This window comes from Cheilinus undulatus, linkage group 16, assembly GCF_018320785.1.
Source record: "Cheilinus undulatus linkage group 16, ASM1832078v1, whole genome shotgun sequence".
Classification (NCBI taxonomy): Eukaryota; Metazoa; Chordata; class Actinopteri; order Labriformes; family Labridae; genus Cheilinus; species Cheilinus undulatus.
The window spans coordinates 27,175,275-27,200,258 of record NC_054880.1 but is presented as its reverse complement, the minus strand read 5'-3'; the positions used below and the strand labels follow the sequence as shown (position 1 = coordinate 27,200,258).

Here is a 24,984-nt window from a genome sequence, read left to right as displayed (position 1 = left end):
TAAAATTATAATCGTGTGAATTTAAAATTTTAATCTCATAAATCTTCATCTTTAATCTCACTCAAAAAAGCACTTTAATCTTGTTAATCAACAGTTTAAATACCATAAAAACTTAAATCTGATAAATTTACTTTTATAATTTTTTTGCACAGCCTGACATCACAATTGCAATTAGATTAACTGTGAAGCACAAATGCAAATATCAAACTTTTTTCATTTATGTCTCTCTAATACTTCTGAAAAAGCTGCTTTATAGGTAGGCATCAGAAGGCTCTCACTGTATATGTAAAAAAAAACAGCTTTTTTCTAGTAGAAGTGAATTCTGGTCCTCTTAGACCTGGAGTCTATTGTTCACACTTCTAAAGGATTAAATTACTCAAGGAACAAAAAGTTCTGTTGTGGATTGCTTTATTCTTTCTTTCTGCCTTGAAACAAACTCATTTTGCTGTTTTGCTGCACATCCGATCAAAGCGCATCCACTCAGGCTTTTTCTCTAAATGTCTCGCATTTTTATTCAAAGTGTCAGAGAACAAAACAAAAAGGATTCTTTTAGTTAAATATGGTTGCGCAAAGAGCAGAATGCATCTTTGAGGCTTCAAGCAGCTGCTGTAATGTTCTTTTCAAAACCAGCAGACTCAATTGACGAAGACTGTTAATTTACCCTGCAGCACATAGGAGTTGCTAGTCTACCTCTGCACTGAAGGTTTAGTAAAAAAACTTCAAATGTGATTATTAAAGGGATACTTCAACATTTTGGCAAATTTGCCCATTGCCATAATTCCTAGTCTTAGTAATAGGCTCTTTACCTTTAGTTGTCGGTGTAAGCTGTTTTTAGATCGGCCGCTGCCGAGTTAGGACTTGCTGTGCTAACTCAATGTAAGCAGACGATATTCCGGCTTTCCCTCATCAAACTCATCAAATACACAATCCAACAACTCCGAAACGCTCTCGTGGACAAGTTATGACCTGCACATTCACCATGCTATGAAGTAATCATGGAACATTACGAGACGGAGATGTTTTAAAGCTAAATGCAAAGCCAGAACTACACTCCAGGCATGGCTGCTGCACTGTGTCACTCCGCCCAGTGGTTTACTCAAGAAATAGTTCAGAGTATTTGCTTCATGCGTCATAATGTTACATAATTATATGTTATTGTTTCATAGCGTGGTGAATGTGCAGGTCACAACTTGTCCACAAGAGCGTTTTGGAGTTGTTGGATTGTGATGAGCACTCATAATATTAGACCGCCCCTTGACCTTACGTTGACCTTGTGATCAGAGTGCAGCTGCCAGGCTCTGTACCAGAACAGAGACAAAGTCCATTTTCTGACTCAACTCTCTCTGTTATAATGCATTATATGATCTGTGGTTGATAGATTTGGCAAATTTACCTCACAGTGAACAAAAAAAACAGAATTTAAGTAACTGTCAATGAAGGCAGTGACATCAGCTAACAACAGACTGTACTGAGATGATCTGCTCTGTGATTTTATATCATTGTAGCATTAGGGGGGCAGGGTCATTCCCCATTGTGGGCTGGTGACATCGCCAGCCCACATATTGGCCCTGCCCAAATTAAACTCAGCCAGGAAAGAGGTGAAAAACTTTCTAACGGTGTATATCAAAAATTCAGTCACATTTAGATCCCAATGTTTTCACATGTTTACAGCAACCTTATTCCAACACATCTAGTGTGGTAAGACACACATTTTGGATTTCACTTTACAGGGCCTTTAATGTCTGTTTTAACTCTCTTAATGCTCTCAATGCTTCTTTTAATTTGGAATCATTTTTCTACTAACATTTCTACCATGATGGCATTCTTGATTAATATCTTTTAATCCATTTTTGTTTTATTAAAAAAGTTGCTGGTGTTTGTTGCAGTAAAGGTTTTGTGTGCCACATTGTGAAAAGTTTAAAGGAATATGTTAGGTTGAGCTCACTGGCAATAAGCTAAAGCAGCATGTATCTCATTTAAAGTGCTGACAGTAATTAGCGTCTACTGTACACAAAGACATGCATATTATTTCAGTGTTTGTTGTTTCATTTTAGTGATTTAACCCACTTGTGTGTATCTTGTAAATGTCGGCCTCATCACATTACATGTAAACAAAGCGCTCAAAGCTTTCGAGCAACTTCCAAGAAGACCCGCCCATCTTTTCTAAAATGTGTGAATTTACAATCACAGATTGGAATTCAAGCTCTGATTTTCCTTTTTCCACACCAAAGCAGCTTTCAGCAGAGGGTTAAGTTGACATAAACCTTCAATAAGCTTAGGACAAAAAAGGTTAAGGTACAAGACTAAATCTGCTTTAGTCTCAATCCAACACTAAGAACAGTCAGAGGGCCGAGGCTCAAAAGCTCTTTGTTTACTTCTCAGCCATTTCCTTCAAATCAGGCTGAATCACCTCATTACTTAGCTCTAAACTGTAAATCTAATTATCCTAATGTGTCCTCCCAGAAAATCCTGCTGAAAAGACACAAAAAGGAGAAATCTTATTGTGAAAACTGTTTAACAATGTTAGCAAATGTGCTTTCTTCTATATCACTTTCTAGACTTCAAGGAACTTCTGAAACCTTTATGAATGCATACTTCCTCTGTGGCTACACTCACACAAATGAGCCATTGTTGTCACTCTTAAAGAGCTAATGTTTTTACAGCATTCAGAAAAAATATGTTGGAAACATACATCTTTAACATGACCATTTGGTCATAATTCAGAGTCTAGCTGGATTATTTTACTCTTGAAATGATAAAAACATGAAGAGAAATACAGAATCCCTCATATACAACCAGCTGGCATCAACATAAGGAACCAGAACGGCTAAAGAGTGACACTGACAGAGCAAGAATAAACACAATGAGTCAAGTCCACCTCCCAGCAGAAACAGAGAATAAAAGAGACTGGCCAACCTGTGTTGTCCTGTACACTCATGCATACAGCTCCACAAACAACAGAAACAAGGCGCTAAAGCAGACAGCGTGCTGCATTCAGGACAGAGTGTGACTGCTTCCTCTCTGCGTTACTTTCTGTTTTACTTCCTCCTGTAAGTGTCGACACTAAGAGGAGAAGTGTGGCTGGAAACAACACGGCTATACATATGCCGGCTGCTGCTCCTGCTGATTTATAAATCAACTTATCCACACATAGCACCCCATTATGAAACACAAAAGCATTTCTGCAGGAATCTTCTAGAAATGCCAAGAATTCATGTTATAAACTGCTTGGTCAGCCTCTTTTTGACCTGGTTTTACTTCCTTTAACGGCAATGTACAACATAAGGCACACTCATCGATTTTGCTGCCTTTTATCTTGTCTTAAAAAATATTTCTTTTGCCTCCGTTGCAGACGATAGTCACGATCAGAGGGATTATTCTTCTCCTTACATCCATCCGTACATCTGGGTCATTCTAGTCAGTGTGATATGTCAAAAACTAAAGTGCACTTAGTCCACTCTGACTCAAGGATAAACTGATGAAATCTTGGAGGTCAAGGACACTGGGCCTCATGTTCATGCCTTGCTTAAAAGATTTCTACAAATCACACCTTCATAGAAACTGCCCTAGTCCTTCTTCCTGATCCACCACCATGCTCTCACTGTCAATAGTTTTATTTGCAGAGGCACAGTAACCAGCAGGCTGTAATCCTTTGGGTTGCTTGAACAATAATGGGAATAAATTAAGAGTATACCTTCTTCTCCAGGCCCTAACACACCATTGCCTTCACCAATTTGGTTTTTCTTTTTTATCACTCCTCACTATGCCAACTAGGGATGCACTGATACCAAAGTTTTCCAGACAAAGTAAAAGTACAAGTGATTACGTATTGAGTTGTTCTGAATTCAGTTACAGTATTTCAATACTGCTTTAAACATGTGTATTGGTATCGGCAAGCAATGCCATTGTGTTCAACTTTATATGTTGCTTCTCTCCCATGCTATATGTTAGTGTTACGAACAGTTGGTCCAGAAAGATTACACCGGTCAGCACTCAGTATCAGCCAATATCCATCATTCTGGTATCAGAATCAGCAACAGGAAGGAAAAAAGGGAGCATCTCCTCTTACGTTTAGGTAGGAAACGATCACGAGTACAAAAAATGAATACTTAATAATACCTAATAGTTCTTATGAAAAGTATTTTGAAAGTTGGTTTTGTTTTCATCAGATATTCTTCAACCCTCCTCTTGACAGTTTATCAGTGCATGTCGATTCTCTTCTACTTTTGTCATCTGCATTTATGTTAAAATATCCCCAAACAGCATACGATGCTGCAGCTTAATTAGTTATGTGCCTGACATAATGAGAGGCTAACAACATGCTCTACAATGATTCCAAATATCCACAAGAGTTTCTGAAAAAAAAAATCAGTCAGCACCGTGTATCATAAAACTACTATTCTGAATCGATTCAAAATTTTCAAGCATCATTCACTGCATCCTGAGTGTATTTTCAACTGCAGACCAGCTGCAAATATCTTCCTCTATATGCTGTCTCAGACACACAGATGCTGCAGGAGGTGTTAGCTGCTCTGTTAGCATTAGCATTGCTGGCTCTCAGTATTTGTGATGTCTACAGTGCTGCTGTGCCTGACACACTTACATACTGCCTGCACTGTCTATGGAGCCCTGAGTCAACCAATTTTAAGACTCACTGTGGATTCAACAATCCCAGATATGAGGAAGCCTGACCAGACGTATGTGCCTACTGCTATAAATTAAAGTAATGTATTACTGCAACCTACTTCAGGAACGGTTCATACGCCTGAATTGATGTCATACACACACATTCATGCGGAGTAGATATCAGCCAAAAACTGCGGTGTTACGGTTTAACATGTGACCATGTTAACTGGTGACTTTATGACTGCATCTGGGTTAATAATGGATATCATGTTAGTAGCATGTTAATGACAATGTTCCTAATGTGTTGACATACAGCTAGTAAACTAAGATGTACATCCTGGTGTGTATGGAGAAGAATGCAAAACAAGAGGCAAGCAGCAGAGGAAGGCAGAGCTGAGCACTGCACCTCTTTGTCTTTTTTAGTTGTTTTGATTAAGAGCCCTCTGCTGGTGGAATATACATACTACATGTTGACGGTTGTGAATTTAACTGCCAAAACATGACCAGCCCTTGTGGACATCCTGTTTCTGATCCATTAGGTCTCATCTCAGATTGAAGAATCGGTTCAGTATTTAGTTCTGTGATACCAAACTTGGTATCAAGGTTAAAATTTTAGTATCATGACAACACTATAATATTGCAATTACATTTGTGAAGATGAGCTGACAGTTGAGAAATGCAGTCTGAAACATCTTATTTCTTTAAATGCTGCACAAAGACGACTGATGATCTCTGTGAACTCAGAGTCTGCCTCCTCTGAATGGAGATGGAGAATTTTTGATGTAGCTGAGAAATCCAACAGTGTACCCAAGGTCAAAACTGAAGCACAACAGTAGCTCTGGATGAGTCAGAGTGGAGAGTAGCAGACTCAGATTTCACTTCAACAAAATGAGGACAAAGTAGAAATGCCTGGAGTCATGTAGAGCAGCAGGAGAGGATTTCTGAGCAAAGTAAGGAAAGTAATTTTCTTTTCTTGTGAAATGTCAGATATTGGCGCAAACATCTGCGTTTAGTTTATTTACTGATGGGAAAATCTCCTCACTCCACACCTGGGGAACACCAGGAACATCTGGAGAACACCTTTCCTGTTGTGGATTGTTTTGGCAGCATCATGCTCTGTGTGTCAATCTCACCGGGAGGATTCAACAGGAGAAACAGAGACAGAGATCCTAGAAGGAACGGAGCCGCTGAGCACACGCAGCCTCAGACAGGAAGAGCACGAGCGGGCGAGGCAGCGGGCCAAAGCCGAGCTGGAGTGTCTTCAAGTTTGAGTGTCCTTGAATGACCCAGCCAGAGTTTGAACTTGAACTCCAACACAAACTGTACGGAGAGCTGAAGAACAATCCCCCTCCAGTCTGACTAAAGCGCCGAGGAAGAATCTGCTCACGTCGAGTCAGAAACTTAAAGCTGAAAGCTTATGAAAACATCCAGGGGTAGAGGATAATATTTAAAAGAAACAAGATCCAAATGTGCTGGCAAAAGTTCGTTTCATGTGGAACGAATTTAAGCTTAAGAAAACAATTCTGGGAAGGAAAAGTTAAAGGAGCTAAGACCACCTTCTTAAAGTATAAATCTGAATGAAGATAGCATCCTGATAAATGAAAGATCTATGTAGTTTTCTTACTAAAAACATCATTGACTTCACCATAAAACATCAGTCTTAAGGTCTACAGTAGCTCTAGTAGAGACTTATTTAGAATGCATGTGAAAACACTGGATTTTGTTCAATTTTAAAGTATCTAAGCAAATAATAAAAAAAAAAAAATTACCAAAGCACACCAGTTTATTGCTGAGCCTAAGTGACCCCATCTGTCATCCTTAACAGGGAGTAATTTTCCAAAAACTTCAAAAGAAATTAAATTTATTTAAAGAAAAAAGTTGCCATGGAACAAAACATATGTTTGGAAAAACAAGGCTGGACTAAGGCTGCACAGTTTTGGCCAAAATGATAATCATGAATGCGTTGATCAACCCTGGGATCACAGGGTGCAAATGGCCTGGCAAAAGATCTATTTATAAACTATCTATTATTATGACAGTGTATTAGGTCCACTCTAGAAGAAACAATAATAAAGAATGTGTGTTAATTTTTAAGAAAAAACTAAAACTTTTCAAGTGTAAAACGTCATTCTTTTCTGAGAAAAAATATTATTTTTTTTTACTTTAAAAGTTGTAAATGTACCTCGACCAAACCCTTGATTTTTTTTAGATTGAAAGTTGAAAAGTCTGAAATTCCAATCACTGTTTTCAGTTTAGTTTCTTGTAAATTTTTGACTTTACAATGTTGTAAATTCGGAATTTTAAAACTTGAATTTTTTGAGAGATTAATGCCAAAATTTAAGACTTTTTAAACTCTAAAAAAACATAAACATAAACTTCATAATCTCAAATTTCAACTTTTTTGCCTAAAATTTATGAATTCTCTCAACTGTATTTGGCCCTCATACACTATAACACCAAGATTTAAAAAACATATGTACAGCTAACTTTGACATCAGAGTACACCGGGTCTCATGTCCCCCCTGAAATCTTTGGCGACACCCTAGGGGTGCCCTGGACCCAAGGTTGGAACTACTAGCCTCGCGATTAGATCATGCCCGATGTACAGAAGCTAGTCTTCCAAACAGTAAGCATAGGTTCAAGTTTAGCCTGTGGCTCCTTTCCCACATGCCACTGATCTCATGAATATCAAGCACAACTACTAATTCATTTCAATGACTTCTTTTTTCTTGTTTAACCTTTATTCTAAAAACATATATCCTGCTACTCATCTATCTCCAGGGCCGGACTAGGATAAGAAAACTCAGATCAAACATTTTTGGTCCACGTTTGCTCCTAACATTTGTCCAAACATAACCCAGTGTCTTCCTAAATACACCTACTGATCCAGTGTTACACAACTCAAGCAAAAATATGTCAGAAGTTTATGTCAAAGAAAAGGTCAGTGTTCTTCGTTTATCCTCATGTAAAGCACTATTGGCATGGGATAACTACAACCTGGGGACAGGAGCTGCAGGTGCATAAGGCATGGGGAGGCAAAGCCTTCTCAAAATTTCTTCAAGTGTGTAAAAGTTAGATTGCCTGGTATTTTTATTCTAATGTATAACACTGAGTTTGTGACTGTACAGGTGCATCACATAAATTAGAATATCATGAAAAAGTTCATGTGCCTTAATTTAGAATGATTAACTCCCTTATATTCTAGATTCATTTCAAACAACTACTTTTGATGATTACAGCTTACAGCTCACAAAAATCTAAAATCCACCATCTCAAAATATTAGAATAATACTAAACATCAGTCCAAAAAAGTATTTGGGCCATTCCACCGAATTGATGCCATTTGCTTGTTGTAACTCTCCAAAAATAAACTTTATTTTTTTATCTTTTTTCAACACAGAATATAATAACACACATATGCAGCTATTCAAAATTTGTATTGGTCCATCTCAGGCAACTTTATATAATCTTTTACAAGGTTTTTAAGCCAACGATTTTTGCATTTTTCTCAGTCCTGTTACCAAAACTCATATGACATCTAAACGGTATGTTTAAAAGCATGTAAACTAATACCTTTGTTTTCCCCTCAAGAAAGTGTTAATTTTAAAGAAATGGTTGGTTACATGTCCAAATAATTGATATTTTTGACAAAAAATCCCTGAATATACATGCAAGTTGTATTTTTCTAAAAGATCCAAAGCCATTTTTACAATTTCATGGAGAACCAAATCTTAAGTTTATCAGATTTTTTATAATGTCATTCATTAAACATTTAGATATATAATGGATCTGACAAAATTGAAAAAAAAAATTGTTTTCTTTCTATTTTACAGGAATTAGCAATGAGTAACAGGAATTAAAAGTGGGTAACAGGAATGAACAGTGGGTAACTGGAACACTTGCATGTGGTCATGAACACCTGGATGTGAGTGGGTGAGTGTCTGTGTAGGTGTGTGTGCGCGTGGGGGCGTGTGTGTGTGTGTAAGACAGTGAGTTTTTGTGTGAAAAGACTTGTCTGGCCTTTCTAAGAGGCCCTATCTACAGCGCATTCCACATCATTATGCAAATGACATTTTTCTCTTATTTTCCTAAATATTAACGCAAATGACAGAATATTTTTCAAGTCATCAGCTGTTAGAGCATAATTCAGATGTTTTTAAACAAAACACATAATGATAACCATTTTTTTTTTTAAATAGAAACCTCTACATGCACTGTTCCACATGTTCCACATTATTAAGCAGGCCACAGGTTTCAGCAATATGGGAAAGAAAAAAGATCTCTGCTGCTGAAAGTGTCAAATAGTGTAATGCCTTGGACAAGGAATGAAAACAAGATATTTCATGAAAGATTAATCGTGATCATCATACTGTTAAGAAATTTGTGGCTGATTCAGAGCACAGACGGGTTCCTGCAGATAAAGGCATAATGAGGAAGGTTTCTGACGGACAAATTCATCAGATTAAGAGAGCAGATGCTAAAATGCCATTACAAAGCAGCACACAGGTATTTGAGGCTGCTGGTGCCTCTGGAGTCCCACCAACCTCAAAGTGTAGGATCCTTCAGAGGCTTGCAGTCGTGTATAAACCTACTATTCAGCCTCCCCTAACCAATGCTCACAAGCAGAAACGGTTGCAGTGGGCCCAGAAATACATGAAGACTCATTTTCAAACAGTCTTGTTGACTGATGAGTACCGTGCAACCCTGGATGGTCCAGATGGAGGAGTAGTGGATGGTTGGTGGATTGCCACCATGTCCCAATTAGGCTGTGACGTCAGCGAGGAGGGGGTGGAGTCATGTTTTGGGCCTGATTCATGAGGAGAGAGCTGGTAGACCCCTTAGGGTCCCTGAAGGTGTGAAAATGATCTCGACAAAGTAGAGTTTCTGACTGACCACTTTCTTCCATGGTACAAAAAGAAGAACCGTGCCTTTTGTAGCAAAATTATCTTCACACATTATAATGAACCATCTCATGCTGCAAAGAATTCCTCTGTGTCATTGGTTGCTATGGGCATAAAAGGAGAGAAACTCATGGCGTGGCTCCCATCCTCCCCTGACCTCAACCCTGTTGAGAACCTTTGGAGCATCCTCAAGCTAAAGATCTATGAGGGTGGGAGGCAGTTCACATCAAAACAGCAGCTCTGGGAGGATATTCTGACATCCTGCAAAGAAATTCTAGCAGAAACTCTCCAAAAACTCACAAGTTCAATGGAGGCAAAAATAGTGAAGGTGATATCAAAGAAGGGCTCCTATGTTAACATGGAACTTGGCCTGTTTTTGATTGAAATAGCTTTGATTTCAGTAAATATGACCTCCTGATGCTGCAAACTCAACAAATGACCATTTTCACTTCTTTACATCTGATAAAATGTTTTAAAACTTTGTTTTGCATAATAATGTGGAACAGTGCATTTTGAGGTTTTTATTTTTTTTTAAATAATGGTTATCATTATAAAGTTTGTTTAAAAACATTTGAATTATGCTCTAACGGCTGATGACTTGAAAAATATTTTGACTGTCATTTGCATTAATATTTAGTTTTGTTTAGTTTTAGTTTTGCCCAGACCTTTTTGTCTACTTCCAAGTAGCGACCTGTTACTAGCACCCTTAGCGTGATAGCGCAGCTGCTTTTCAGCAGCACTCAGTGGTGGCATGGCTCCCTGTAAGTGTATTCACATTGTGAAACTGGTCTTGAACCTCAACAACTTAAATAATTTTAACTGCAAAGTTTAAAATCAGGTGCACAGAATGATATTAACTAATATTCATACTAATAAATCAGTCAACCAGAGGACTCTACTCACTCCTGTTACTGGTACAGTCCTGTTACTCTTTATATGAGTAACAGGACTGAAAGTAACAGGACTGAGTTTTTAGCATAGAATTGGCAAATAAATAAAATACAGCTACATGTTGTCCATGCTAATAGCAGGAGGACACTGAGCACATTCTAGTGATTTACCAGAAATTTGTATTTTCAAAATAAACAAATAACATCTGAGAAATATTTTAGGTAACAGGACGGTGTGTTGAAACTTACTTTCTCGGTCAGAGTTAAAATATCATTGAATACAAAAAAAATAAGGGAGAGAACTTACTTTTGGCTTTAACCATGAAGGTCACCTTGAACACTTCACAATAAAGCTTTATTTTAGCTCATTAAATGAGCTTATTAGCTTGTATTACGCTGATTTTATCAAAAAATTTACAAAATTGGGGAGTACTTTTCAGGATGGAGCTGAGTAGATGAGGAGGATATTTGTCCAATAACCACTAAAACTAACCCTATAGACCAGTTGTTTTCAACATTTTCAGCCCACGACCCCCAAAATAAAGGGGTCAGAGACTGGGGACCCCCACTGTACCTGAAGGGGGATGCACACAGCCATGCACATTCAAGAATAGTCATGTGCAGACTGTGATATGTGCTGTTGCTATGTTAAGAGTTATGTTAAAAGTCATTTGTGCCATAGCATACAGTCATCTTAAAAATGTTAATCTCTTTTCTTAAAAAGAGAATTAAAATAGTTAAAAAAAATAAAATAAAAAAAAAGGTGGTGGGAAAGGTGGTTAATGGGATTTTAGAAGTAGTAGAAATGGGTTGAAGTGGCAAAAACAGGCACAAAAAGTGGTTAAAGGTAATTGGTAAAATGGGATTTGAAAGTGGGAAAAATGTGCCTTAAACTGGCAAAAATGGGTTAGCTGGGGTAGATAAAGGGGTCAGAAACTGGCAGAAATGGGTTGAACTGGTCAAAATGGGCATATCAAACAGTGAAATGTGGTTGAAATGGGCAAAAATGGGTGTAAAATGCAATAAAGAGGGGTTGATAGTAGCAATAATTTGTCAACAGAGGCAACAATATACAGGACGTGGCAAGAATTGGTTTAGAAGTGGCAAAACAGGCAGTAAAAAGAGGCGTACAGGGTTTAAAATTGATAAAAAGGGGTTTAAAATTGCAAAAAAGTGTTAAAATTGGCAAAAGATGTTGGTTAAAAGGGATGAAATGGGTTAAAGTGGAGTAAAGTGGCAAAAATGCATCCAAATTGTGCAAAATTGATTAAAAGTGGCAAATAACAGAAGTGAAAATGGTTGAGAAAAAAAATCATTTCAAAAGTATTCTCCATCTTTTTTGAGGCATCTGGCGACCCTCTCTTAGTGTTTCGTGACCCCAAATGGGGTCCAGACCCCCAGGTTAAGAACCACTGCTATAGACAGAGATGTCTCCTTGTCCCTAAAAGTTTCTTTACATCCCTAGTCAACCTGTAGACCTTTTCTAAATTATCTCAGTAAACTACCTACGTTTCCTGCTCTCTGAATGTTATTCGCCATGATATTAAAGCACTGGTTACAAACAGTTTTCAAATCAAATCAAATTAAACTTTATTTATATATATGTTTATTGGTATGAAAAAAAATACCTAGTATTTTTTACTATAGGGAAATGTTTACAGTTAGTAAAACTGTTTTACTAACTGTAAAACTGTTCATTTTCAGTAGTTGCAGCCAAGGTGGCTTTATTCATGTCAAAAACATAAAACCTGATCAATTTAGCACTAAGTCAAGAGATGAAGGTTTAAAGAAAATGTGAAAATCATATTTTATTTCTGCATTTAATGAGATATTAATCAGGACAAAAAGATGTATTAACAGGTTAAAGGACACAAAGACAGTCTGAGGGTTCAAACCTGTAAACTTTCAGTTAAACCATGACACAGTATTATTCCAGCAGAGACAAAAGTCCAAATATTAGACTGATTTCCTTTCAACAGCTCTTCAGTAAACTCTTTTTAAAAACTAACACCTCACTCGCCGTTTTCCCTTCATTGACTCCACCATATAACACTACCTGTGCTCATTACAGCTGCACTGTTAATTGCTTTACACTTTTATATTTCCACGTTAGCTCCAGCTGACTCGGACAGTCGCTCTGACATGAAGGTCACGGGATCTTTTGAAAAGACTCTGCAGCTGATGAAAGCGGTATTCATTGAGCTTTTCAAAGGCCTGCAGCACAGAGCGACCATGAGAGAGTCAACTGTTACAACCACATTGGTATCACTGGGTTTTACAGGAGACTTTCTGTGTGTTTGATCAGGAACAGGGATTATTTTTCCTAATCTTTAATCAAGGCTGTGGTCTTCCAGTCTGAGAGGATGACTTACCAACACCATGTTCACTTTTTCTGGTACTTTCTTTGAAACCCAACCCTACACTCAAACAGGCGGCTTGTACTTGAACCACAAGCTCCTCATCATCAGTAATAGCTTTGGAATAAGAAAAGCGTATCATTAATGTTAATATTAGAAAAGTACAAGCTTGTATAGTCATCTTTTATGTCCTCAGATAAACCAACTGAAGAATAACTGCTCACTCTCTCCTGCCTGGAAAAAAATCACAATTATAAAGCCAAAAGAACACCCCAATGCGGATTTCTTAGGGCTTAAAGGGATCAGTTTTTATAACTAATACTTAAATAAAGCCACAACAGATTAAAGAAACATGTTTTGTAAAACTTCACTCCTCCAGCTGTGACTTTACAAGTTCCTTAAAAATGACAAATCAAGTGGCTCTCAGTCAAAACAATAACAAAAATGAAAAAAAAGGTGCAAGACTCAAGATGATTACTCCTTGTACTTACTAAACATTTGCACCACAAGCTATTTGCATAGCATTCCAGGACTGCTTGCAGCATGAACCAAGAAGGCCACTTTAAAACAGCTTTTCTCCCTAGTTATGTGAAATTCATCCATTAAACCACTGTTTTAGTTTCATGGATGGATTTCACATAATAGGGGAGAAAAGCTGTCAAAAGTGACCTTCTTGGTAGAAGGCTTTGTGAATAGCTTGTGGCACAAACCAGGAAATCCACCTTTAACAGGGGTGGGGGGGTGGGGGGTTGAATGTTGATACATATTCACACACAAGTGTGTCGATTGGCAGGCAAGGTTAAGCCTGACAGCATCTCTTTATTCCAGGCTTTTTCATCCCTGGTCATACATCTGGAGACCGCAGTTTCCAGGCCCTTGGGACATCCACAGCATGATCAGGGGCTCATGGCAGCCCTTCTACCTGCTCGGATGGTACCCTAGGCCATGCTTACTCACTAAATCAACCCCCTACTCTGCCCTAAAGTTGTGCACAGTACTGTATGTTTCTGCACCACTAATGAAATAAGATAACATGATGTCACATAACCCATTAGAAGTGACAACAGTATGAATGAGCTAAAATGTCATTGATTCCCAGCTTTTGAAAAATACAGGACAGGGTATTTAAGTACTCTGGTTTTGATCTTCATCCCTAGCCTTGAGCCTACCTTTAATTGTTACAGCATTACAGCTAATATTCAAATCAGTAAATGCATCATGGGCTGAATGATGTTGTGGCTGACGAAGACAGTTAGAGAGAGGGGATAGGTGTGGCTTATTCTCTCCCTACCAGCCCTATCTAACATGTCTTTCAAATACCAGGGTGAATCCATTTCATCTGAAACTGGGGTTTGGTTCAAAATGAATCCTAAATCAATGCAGATGATTCTTTGGGAAGTGAATCTATGAGGAATTATTTTGTAATGATAGCAGGAGTATCACTGATCAGGTTTCCCTATATTCCATGAAAACAGCAAATTAGGATCATGTATCCTAATGACTTCAAAACTTTAATGATTAACTTAAAAACTATGCTATTCATTTAGAAAAAAAACCTTTGTTTGCCAAAGCAAACTTTAACTACAACTATTAAAATTCAGAGTCAACCTTCATGAAGCGACTGTTTTAAACAATCAAAGGAAAATAAAATATAAAAAAGCATTTGTGTGAAAATGTTAAATCTACTGCCAGTTTTAACACCTAATCTTTTCACAGCTTAAGTCACTCAGCATCCAGGTTCATGCCTTTTTGACCACAAACCCACAGGTACATGCAGTGTTGCTTTTTATGATGCTGTTATCCGTTTCCTTAATGAGCTTCCTCAGCCAGAGACTCGTTATCCTTGAGCACATTTGGAAACTCAACACTGACAAAGCAACACTGAAGAGAATTTTTACGATGGAGAGGAACAGAGGGAACGTCTGACGGAAGATGTGACATTATAAAGCCGGGGGTCATGTACCTCTTTAACTCTAAAAACATATTTTTTGGGGCTTTTTTCTGCAGTTCTAAAGCTGCATGTATTAAGATTTGGGTCATCTTGTCTTTAAAGATGTTAACTGCACACAGTCCTGGGTAACATGGCCTAAATATGGTCAATATAGGTTAATGTTATTATATCACGGTAACAACATTAAAAAGATATAACGCATTTAAACATATATTTAGATGCTACAAACCCCCTTCTCCCACTAAACCTGCGACGGCATGCTTCACTCATGTACGAGCACAAGATCACGATTGGTTTTTATAAATCGCTGTTCACTTCTTTGTAACTACACCTGTAGCCATAAGTTTCATTTCTCCCCTGCTGAGCCATGTCGAACTGAAAACACCACATATCCTGATTTGGCATTCACAATAAAGACACTTGAACAAAACAACAGACTTTCACAGGTAAAGACTTGACAGAAATAGAGTTTATCATTGATTTAACATTGCTTTAGCAGGGGTGCTGGTGAGTGTACAGAGCTAAGGTGTTTACAGCTGCTTCTCTGACCTGGTTTGGCCATGGACTAAAAACAGGCAAATCATCAGTTAAAACACACTTTTAAACAGTTTTTAAAGTCCTTATTCTATGAGTAGCTGCAGCATTGGATGCAAGCCAAACCGAGTTGATCCATTGTGGCTCACACCTTGTGTAAAAGCCTCAGTCAGGCCAAAGACACACTGTGAAAAGGGAGCACACTCACTGCTTGTTCCTGTTATTACACACATTAAACTTGGTTTGTAGAGAACATATGTTTTACCTCATAGCTGTAGTTCATTTTAATTACACCGACACAAACGGGAAACGTTCAACTTGTTACCTGGCTGCTCTTGAGTGTCTGAACAAAACATGCTGATGACTGGACTCAGACTGAGCGCTGAGTGCTGGAAGTGATTAACAGGTGAGCGTGTTTATCATAGAAGTAAACAGGTACTTGTACACAGGTGCAAACAATGTTTTTCTCTCTCTTCTCTCTGCACAGATGTGTGCTTTTTTCATCTCTAACCAACTAATAACCAACTATTATCATGTAGACTCTGGGAATGTAAAACAATGTTCAGTGTGCTTGTAAGGACCTAAATCTTAGCTAATATTCGACTATTCTTTAGCAAGTTTTTTGTAACACTAACAGAGTTGAACAATTGTAGGACAATAAATAGTGCACTTATTAATTGATGTCATTATTTCTCCTAAAATAAATCAACTAATTTTCTTGTCTTGGACCAATGCCCCATTAAAGTCTGTGTGTGGGAAACGCTAGATGTTCATGAACTTTGCAATATTTCTTACACAGACTTCAGAGGACTAGAGGTGAGAATACACTTTGGTCATTCTTAGTGAAGCTCTTTCAAGTCTGCCTTTGGTTTTTAGCATATGGTGAGCTGGCTATAGTAGCTGGTTTAATCCAGAAAATCTTGAAGCTAGGTCTGATCTAGGCTGTTTAGAGTTCTTACTACAAATACTGCACCGGAGTCCAAAAGAAGAGTAAAGAGACCACCTTTTCTAGTGTAAGGGGGTCTAGTTGTTTTTCACACCAGCACAAATTAACTGCACTAACTCAGCAAACAGAGTGAAGTTTGTCTCAACCGAACCAAACGAGTTTAGTGTGAGAGCACATCTATAATATTTTTTGGGGAGTTGAGGAAAACATATGATCCAGTATTTCACAAGAAAGCAACATTTGAATCCCACTTTAATAGATTAAAATGAGATAAGAACTTCAATCCTCACACATTTATCCCTTCAGAACCTCACAGCTTCCCCTCTCAGCTGGAAACCATTCAACTAAAGTGATTATTTTTCACTCCATAATTTAAACAGATGATTGATTTTAGTCAGGCAGCTGCTCTTTGGCCCACAGTCCCCAAAGCCCTGCCAAAGATTGTTGGAGAAACTCTGAATTTTACCTGAAGTTTCTTTACTCACTGATTTTATGGGTTTTAATTTCATGGTGTGTTTGTGTTTGGGATGCTTTTGTTTTTGCATTTTGTTTTCTTAGTTTCGGAGTCATGGCCCTGTAAAAACACTTGAATTTCATGATTCCATTACATTTGTGTGCTGATCCATCTTGAGAATACAAAATGTAAAGATCTCTTAGATGGATTTTCCTTAATTTTGCACAAGTGTCCAAACTTTGTCCAGATCTCCTGCCTGTCATCAGATGGATTTATCCTGGAAAGCTGCCAGCTGAGATGACAGATCCTGGTGAGATAATGACCAGACCAATCAGAGTCATTTGAGGAGAAAGAGGCAGAAGCTACAGGAGTGGTTCAGTAGAAGTGACTACTATTCTATATAGTAGTGGCTTGTGAAGACATTATTGCACGGATGTAGGTATAGTGGCAATTCAATCAGAACTGGACAACATTTCTTTATTAACAGAAGAGCTAAGACCCACACTGAAAACTTTTCCTTGGGGAAAAGATGTTTCTAAGATCTTTCTAATTCACCAACTGGCCCCACAGATAGTTGATTAGCATGACAACAGCTGCCTGTCAAGCTCAAACTATGTAGTTTATTTCTCAGTGGCAACTTTGCAGAGCTTAGGTTGAGCCCAAAAATCCCAGCCTGACCCTATATGAGCTTGTACATGCTCTCTCCAAGTGGTACTGCCAAGGGGAGTAACTCTGAGTCAGAAAAAGACGATGTAACAGATATGTGGAATAGTCCATCTGTTATAAATGCCCAATCTGACTGATTGACTCATAAGATTAGGGAGGTAAACGTTCAAAAATCAAGTTTTTTCGGTCCCATGTTCTTCCCTTAAGAAATTTTCCTCACACTTTCCAGCGTTTACCCTACCATTATTCTTGGGGGCCTAATGACACCTCCCGGCCCCCTTGAAGGCCCAGTTCATTTTATTTAATTATAATTACTATATAGCCCCAGATCACAACAGCAGTCATTCAAGGATACTGTTCCTATAGAGCAGGTCTCTGCCTTGTCCCTTTGTTAAACAAACTAAATAGCCTTATGTTATTTATTTTGGTTACACGAATGCATGAAATTTCTGAGTCCCGGTTTTCTGCTTGTTCCTTCTGACTTTATGACGAGAGTTGAGCAAACCCACACACTCACTGACCAGAGAGCCCCGCCTTCTCCTCCATCGTGTCAGAGCTGGGGTCACATGTGTGCTGGGATGCTTTGACTCAGTATTACTAAAGAGAATTCTCCAATGCCACTAGTTTATTCACTAAAGCTGTGTATGAACCGATCTCACAATTGTTTTACGTCTGAGATAGTTAAACGAGTGGGGAATTTTGGCGTGAGACTGCAGCAATTGTGCACAATGTATTAAATTCTCGCAACAAGTCTGACACTTGTAGTGCAGGAAAATCCTGCAATCCTCTGTATATCACGCTGCAAACTTACAAACCAGTGGGAAACGCGGTTAAAATTAGCAACAGTTCAGCTCACGTCCGCACCAACTCCCTCTTGATCTTCTCACCACAGCAGGCAGAAATATGCACGGCCTCTCACAGGTGTGTGGGGGCAGGTGTGCCATGAATATCAGGGAGGATTAGTCGCTATACAGACTATGACTAAGCGGCCTATCCGTAGATCACCTGAAGATCATTTTATCATTTAAAAGTCATGATATATAAATTCAAGATATTATTATTATTATTATTATTATTATTATTATTGAGGAAATAGTGAAGCACACCATTTTCTCTGCAAGAATGTCACCCAGGTAGAACTTTCCCAGGAATTTCCCGCTTCAAGAGTTACATTCAATGGACTAGTATAAAGAGCAGAGAATGCTAAGTGTCAAATTTATCACAGGGTCATTGGTTGATGTGAGCCTGATATGCTGTGTAGAGCATGGCTAACATGCCATGGCAACTAGCTCCACCAGCCTTCTGTCCTCTTTGCAGATGCCTATCCTGCCTAGTGTGGTTACTCGTCACTTCAGTGTAGAAGTTATACGTGAATATTACTCTCAACAGCCTCTACATACAACTTTATTTTTTGCCAGGGGAAAGCTCTGACAGGAAGGTAGCAGCCATTAACTGAAGCTACAGTGACCACTAGAGGCAGGAGGCTTTATTACACTTAAAAAAAAAAGGCATTTGACCGGGATTTCAAGCCTGTGTTCATTAAAGTGATAGGCAATTAGTTTAACTGACTCCTAAATCTTGCAGCGGCTAATTTCCTAGCTTGATATCCCCACACATCCATAATATAATTATTTTTTGGATTTGCAGATATGACCTCCCTGATTGAAGGACTCTGAAGTCTGAGGAATTTTCTACAAATGTGCACAAATGTCCACTTTCGGATGAACTCATCTTCTTTAGGAGGTCAGAGGTCAAGGTCACGGTGACCCTAAATCTTTAGAGTACAATATTTCAAGATTGCATTGAGGGACTTTTGTCAAAACCTGAACAAAGCAACACTTGGACTTGAGGTTGAACTGGATTAATTTTGGAAGTCAAAGTTCATTATGTCATGCATCAGTGTGACCCACATACACTTAACTAGCTCTGTAATCCAAAGCTTGTTACAAACATGCAGCTACACAAGAATTATGATTTTTGTCAATCAAACTACTACTTCTTGACCCACCTCTGGCATGTTGTTCACCTTGTGGAGGTGAATAAACATCACACGATTATTCTCTGAGAAACTAGACCAAATAATTGATTTTAGCCAGCTTTAGACCAAGTTTGTAGTCCACAAAGGCACTAAATTCCACTTGAAACACTAAATTTAACATGCAGTTTCTCTGCTCAGTTTTTATGGGTTTTAATTTCATGGTGTTTGTGTTTGTGGTGCTTATGCATTTCCAACTTCCAGAGTCATGGCTCCACACCAACACCAGAATCTTCTCTCTATAGCCAAAGAACCAACCATTACTTTTGCTACTCCAGACAAACGACTTATTTCGATTATAATTAGACAGTCAACCTTTGATTTTCTGTGTCAAATATCTCACCCTGATTGCTGATGAGGCACGAAGACCAGGACAGTTGTTAAAACAATTTGAAAACTCCTTCAGTATCACCCAACTCTTGTCTGTGAGCCATGAGAGCAGTTGTTTCTGACAGCTGCAGAGTACAGTGTGTACAGCCAACAAAACATCACACCACCCGCAACAGTTTGGCATGAGTTAGACCTCTTCGACACCATCACAGCCTCCCAGTCTGTAGGAGAAGGATCTGCTTCTTTCTTGCTGACAAATACAGTATGTAGGTCAAGATATGACTCTGATAAATCACGGTGACGGGAAACAGAATAGTTCTTCGTCATATTTATTACATGTTGCGCTCTGGTTTCCAGGATGTTTGAGAAGTCTGAGATGCCGAGTTTGTGGTGTCTAATTAAAGACAACACTTTAACTCTCACTAGAAAAACAGCTCTGATACTCATGAGGCTACAGAAGTCCCTATAAGCTGTCTTTAATGAGAAGTTTTCCAGGCTTTTTGGACATTTAAAACGCATACTGTAAACTGTTGCCTCAGAATAGCCCGCTTCATTTGGGTCCATCCGTTTTAACAAGCTTCTTTGGTGTGGGTAAAAAAAAAAAGAAACGCCCACATTTCTCCAATAAACAACAAGTCAATAAACAGCCCAGCACTGCATTGTTCACAGGAATGTCTTTAAACGTTTCCACAGGGATTTCATTTTGTATCGCCTAGGCAGTTTAAGACTCTTTGATTGAATATTCAAGACATGATTTATGGTTAGGACTATTTCAGGGTTTGTCCAAGTTGTTTGAAAAACATATCAATGATTTATTCAGTTTTAAATAGACAAATATGTGAAGTAAACAGGGGAAGAAAGTGAATGACCACTGCTGACTGTGATACTTTATGAACAAGTCTGACTCTGACTTGGTCAGCAAATATGGATAGTACTAAAAACTCATTTTTAGGAATGGGTCATGATTTTTTGAACAGCTGTTAATGTACGTCTAATCAAAGTTTTTAGATAAATATTCTCTTAAAAATAGACTTTCTTATATAACTTTACCAGTGCCCAGTACAACAATAGTGCATCATGGTAAAAGCTGTTTACAGCCCCCCTACATTTAGCACGTTTATGCCTACACATTGCCTTCATTTTTCAGGACTGGAGGTTGCAACCGATCTGCCGTCTTTTTGCTAGGGTAATTTCAGGTCTGCAGCTGCTGCCTGTGTCAGGACAGGATTCCTTTACATTGTCTGCATGTTTTCTGTGTGATATTACTTTGAAATATGAAGTACATAGAGCTATTTTGAAACAGCATTACAGATTCAACCGGGGAAAGCGGGATTTATTTTTTATAACGTAGCAACAACCGCTGGTGAGAAGGAATCTGAAAATCAGGTCTTGAATGCTGCCAGTGCAAAAAAAGCCAGCTACTGACATGTTTAATAAATAAATATAAATAAATTAAAATGAAAGGGCTTCTTATTGACTAACTAGAAAACGAGGCGTCAGCACTCAAAAATGTCCTTTTAGATAGTTTTATTTAGGCAAAGCACAACAGGCACATTTTGACTTGTGGTTTTCTTCAGCGTTGTCAACACTGTGCGGAAGAGCACCTTAAATACTTGGATACTTGTTTCCTGAATGTGGGTGACAAAAAAAAATTGCCTTTTCTCAGCTTAGCATTACACTGTATGCAGTCAGAACAAGGGAAGTTACCGCCAGGTAGATTTGTTATTATTATTATTATTACTCTATTTAGGTGTAAGGCTTTCGAAGCCCATGAGAAGTCTACCTCCCCCTTTGTATTCGTGGAGAATACAAAAGCTGTGGAATTCTAATACATTTTGAAAAAACGTATGAGATATTTCAACTTAGTTTCATGGATTTATTCAATGAGTGACACTGCTGGATTTAGCGCATTACGTGTTTAGGAACAGACTATCTGTTTGATGACTTACCAGTATAGGAAGATGTTGGATATGATTCAACTTGTTCTGAAAAACGTTAGGACCTCCTTATCGTCTCTAATAATTTTAGAGCCAGATGGAGCTATCTGTGTTCAAGACTTACAATTGACTTTAGCTTCTTCTCTTGGTTAACTGTGGCTCTCTTCTTGGATTATTTATCTGTTTTCATTGTTTTAAATGCTTTAATTGTTATTTTAAATAGCCAGTTTTGCAATTTAAAAAGGACATCTTCGGCTGGAGAGTCATTGCCCTGGGTCCTTTTAGTACTTGGAGTATTGTTTGTTGTTCATTTTCATTTCATTCATTTTATTGTCATTGTACAACGTACCATGAAATTGTTTTTGCAGTTCCATTTAGTGCTCGAGCATTTTCTCATTTAATTTTGAAATTGCTCTGGGATATGTGCTGTTTTTTAGTCTGTTAGTTTTGGTTCTTATTGTCCTGAACCATCTTCCTGAGGGTAGCAGTTGGAACAGGTGATGTGCTGGGTTGGATGAGTCCTTCAGGATGCCCAGGGCCTTCCTGTGGCAGCGGGACCTTAACAGCTCCTCTAAGGAGAGGAGAGCACAGCCTGTGATTTTCTGTGCTGTGTTGATGACCCTCTGGAGAGCTGTCTTCTCCTGAGCAATGCAGTTGGAAAACCACACTGGGATGCAGTATGCCAGTACATTTTCAATGGAGCATGTGTAAAAGGACACCAGCAGCTCCTTGGCCAGGGTGTTGCTCTTCAGGACCCTCAGGAAGTGGAGTCGCTGCTGTGCCTTTTTGATCAGAGCTGTGGAGTTGGTTTTACAGGTCAGGTCATCATTCAGGTGCAGGCCCAGGAACTTGAAACCTGAGACCCTCTCCACACAGTCCCCGTTAATGTGTATGGGCTGAGGGTCAGATCTGTTTCTCCTGAAGTCCATTATTATTTCTTTAGTCTTTGTATTTTGTATATTTTGTATTTATTTTATTTCAATTATATTTTTATTTATTTATTTATTTAAATACGATTTATATATTATCATATTTTCTATTCAATTTTGTATTGTTGTTGTGATTTATTGCAAATACACATATTTATATTGAAACCTATATAGGTCTTTGTACAAAAGAAAAGTGAAAAAATAAATCAATACAGAGTAAATGTACTAAAATCTTTATATTTCATGGTACATCAGCTTATATGTCAACATAATGTCAACATAATGACATGGTGCTTGTGGAGGAAGACTGATCCTCATGTCCAACTTTAAAGACTGATGGACTGTGTTGTGAGGATGGTATGACGTGACGGGCCAGTGTTTTTTTTAATCTTATTACAGAAGCCGTCATTCTTAACGACACTATGATGGCACAGGTCCTTACAACAAAAAAAAAGGATGGACTGGGTTATTATGGCAACCAGTAAAAAACCGTGGTAGCTTCAGCAGACTTCTTTCATGCTAGCCGTTAGCTGCTAAGCTAACGCTATGATGCCTAGTGCTCAGGTTCGTCATGTTGTCTTCCACATGACTTGACTCCTGTATAAGTCTGTCTTAAGTGTCTTAAGTGCTTCCCGGTTTTTCTCCTTCAAAGAGAGGGTGAAAATCTGATAAAAAGTTGCTATGCTTGTCAACACTGTGAACTGCTCACAAAATGTTCACATGCACTGTGAACAAGTGAGGCCACTTTTAAAAGCTTTTCTCCCTCAATATGTGAACTCCATCCATGAAATAAAAACAGTGGCTTCCTGTTTAGTAAAAACGCCTTTTGTAGTTCAGTTTTTATTTTTGTTATTGTTTTGATGGAGAGCACCCTGGTAGTACACATGTACTGCGCATTGAAGTCGAATGGTAATATTTTTTTTTTGTAAATCAGACTTCAACAGTCATATTTGTATAAAATAAGGGCAAATATCGTGTAGTTAAACTACATCCAGCAGAAATTGTCAGCTTAAAGACCCAAGTTCTATGTATTTAACAACACATTTTCGGCCCTGTGAGGCCAGTGGAATTTTATGCATTCATTGGCTCTATAAATACATTTTAAATGACAAATGCTTTCTTATTTTCTCAGATATTTAGATAAATCTACCAAGACAGTTTAACTGGATACGCCAACTATTTTAAAGTCTGCATGTGAAATCCCTAGTTAAGATCTGTTTCTCACCAGAAACTTTATAAAACAAATTGAATCATTTCAACTTAGAGTGTCAGTGGAATCGGAGAAAAACAACCCCATTACAGGGACAGACCATAAATCAAGTGTTGCTCAACCGTGATTGGTGAAGGAAGTGTTTAACATCACATATTTCCCACCGAGGCCCGCCCACATCAAAGCAGTGAGAAAAAAAAACATGAAGGTCTGATGGGAAATTACTTTTTCTGAGTTGAGTAAAGTTTTCCAGTTTAAAATGAGGAGAGAGAAAAATCTCTGCAAGGATCCTAAATGCTCAGTAATTACAAATAAAGTCTAAAATTACGGTCATTTCACAGGACTAAATTACAGGGAGAGATAGAGAATGAGATGTTCACCAATGAACATTCATAAATCCACATTAAAATAATTAGAAGAGGCACATCACAGCATGCATGGAAATCTTTCTGCAGCATCAAAGTTTTCTGGGGATAGCCGTCCAAATGGGAGCTACTAATAGAGCAATATGAACAGAATGAATGGCTTTGATTTTCAAAAATTTAACAAATGAAGGCTACAAATCAGGGTTTTTGTTCTCTCTGTTACTAATTCAGTGAACAAGTAAACTAACATCATGGCAGAAGTAGTGAAGTAACTCCTCTGCTCTGTTTGGTAAAATAGCCGTGTTTCCTTAGTGGAGCTCTGTGGCTTGGAAAAGGAAAATTTAAAGTCTATTTCTGGCTGAAAAAAAGTATCAAATGATGCATTTACACCACTGGAACCGATTTGACTCAGCTTGACTTGGCTCAGCTCAGGTTGGTTTTGGTCCTGCATGACATCCAACACAACAACAATAGAGGGCATCCAGGCCATGGTTTACCATCTCTGTATTCCCAGTCTAGGGCTTTTTGTCACAGCAGATAGATGAGTTTTTATCCTAGAAATAGTTGCAAGCATAGAGACAAAATACTATTGAAAGCACAGGTGAGTTTAGGAAGTCATACAGCAGTAATAAGCCAACAACAAGAGGAGACATGAGGATGAAGATATGACACGAGGCTAATTCTAAATGTAAGATAAGGCAACTCCAAGCTCGTGTTCATCAAAACCAAGTTTCGGCATTATTTGGAGTGAGCCCTAGTACCATCTCCAAACTGAAGGCCAAATTCCAGATAATGGGAGAAGGTGGTGAAGTAGGCATCCCAAAAAGACAAGAAGACCGTTTCCTCACCTTGT

General features: G+C 38.3%; 1 protein-coding gene across 4 annotated transcripts in view; it reads right to left on the bottom strand.

The window, feature by feature from the left end:
- Window positions 1-24,984, bottom strand: part of thrb (thyroid hormone receptor beta) — a 223,259-nt gene that overhangs the window by 174,554 nt on the left and 23,721 nt on the right. The window contains exon 1 of one of the 4 annotated variants that reach the window (XM_041809842.1): window positions 2,917-2,983. The exons of 2 other annotated variants lie outside the window; for them this stretch is intronic. The gene's annotated coding sequence lies outside the window, so the exon portion shown is untranslated. Of the gene's footprint in view, window positions 1-2,916; window positions 2,984-24,984 lie in introns of those variants that run through there. One more of the 4 variants, XM_041809840.1, reaches the window with a different exon arrangement.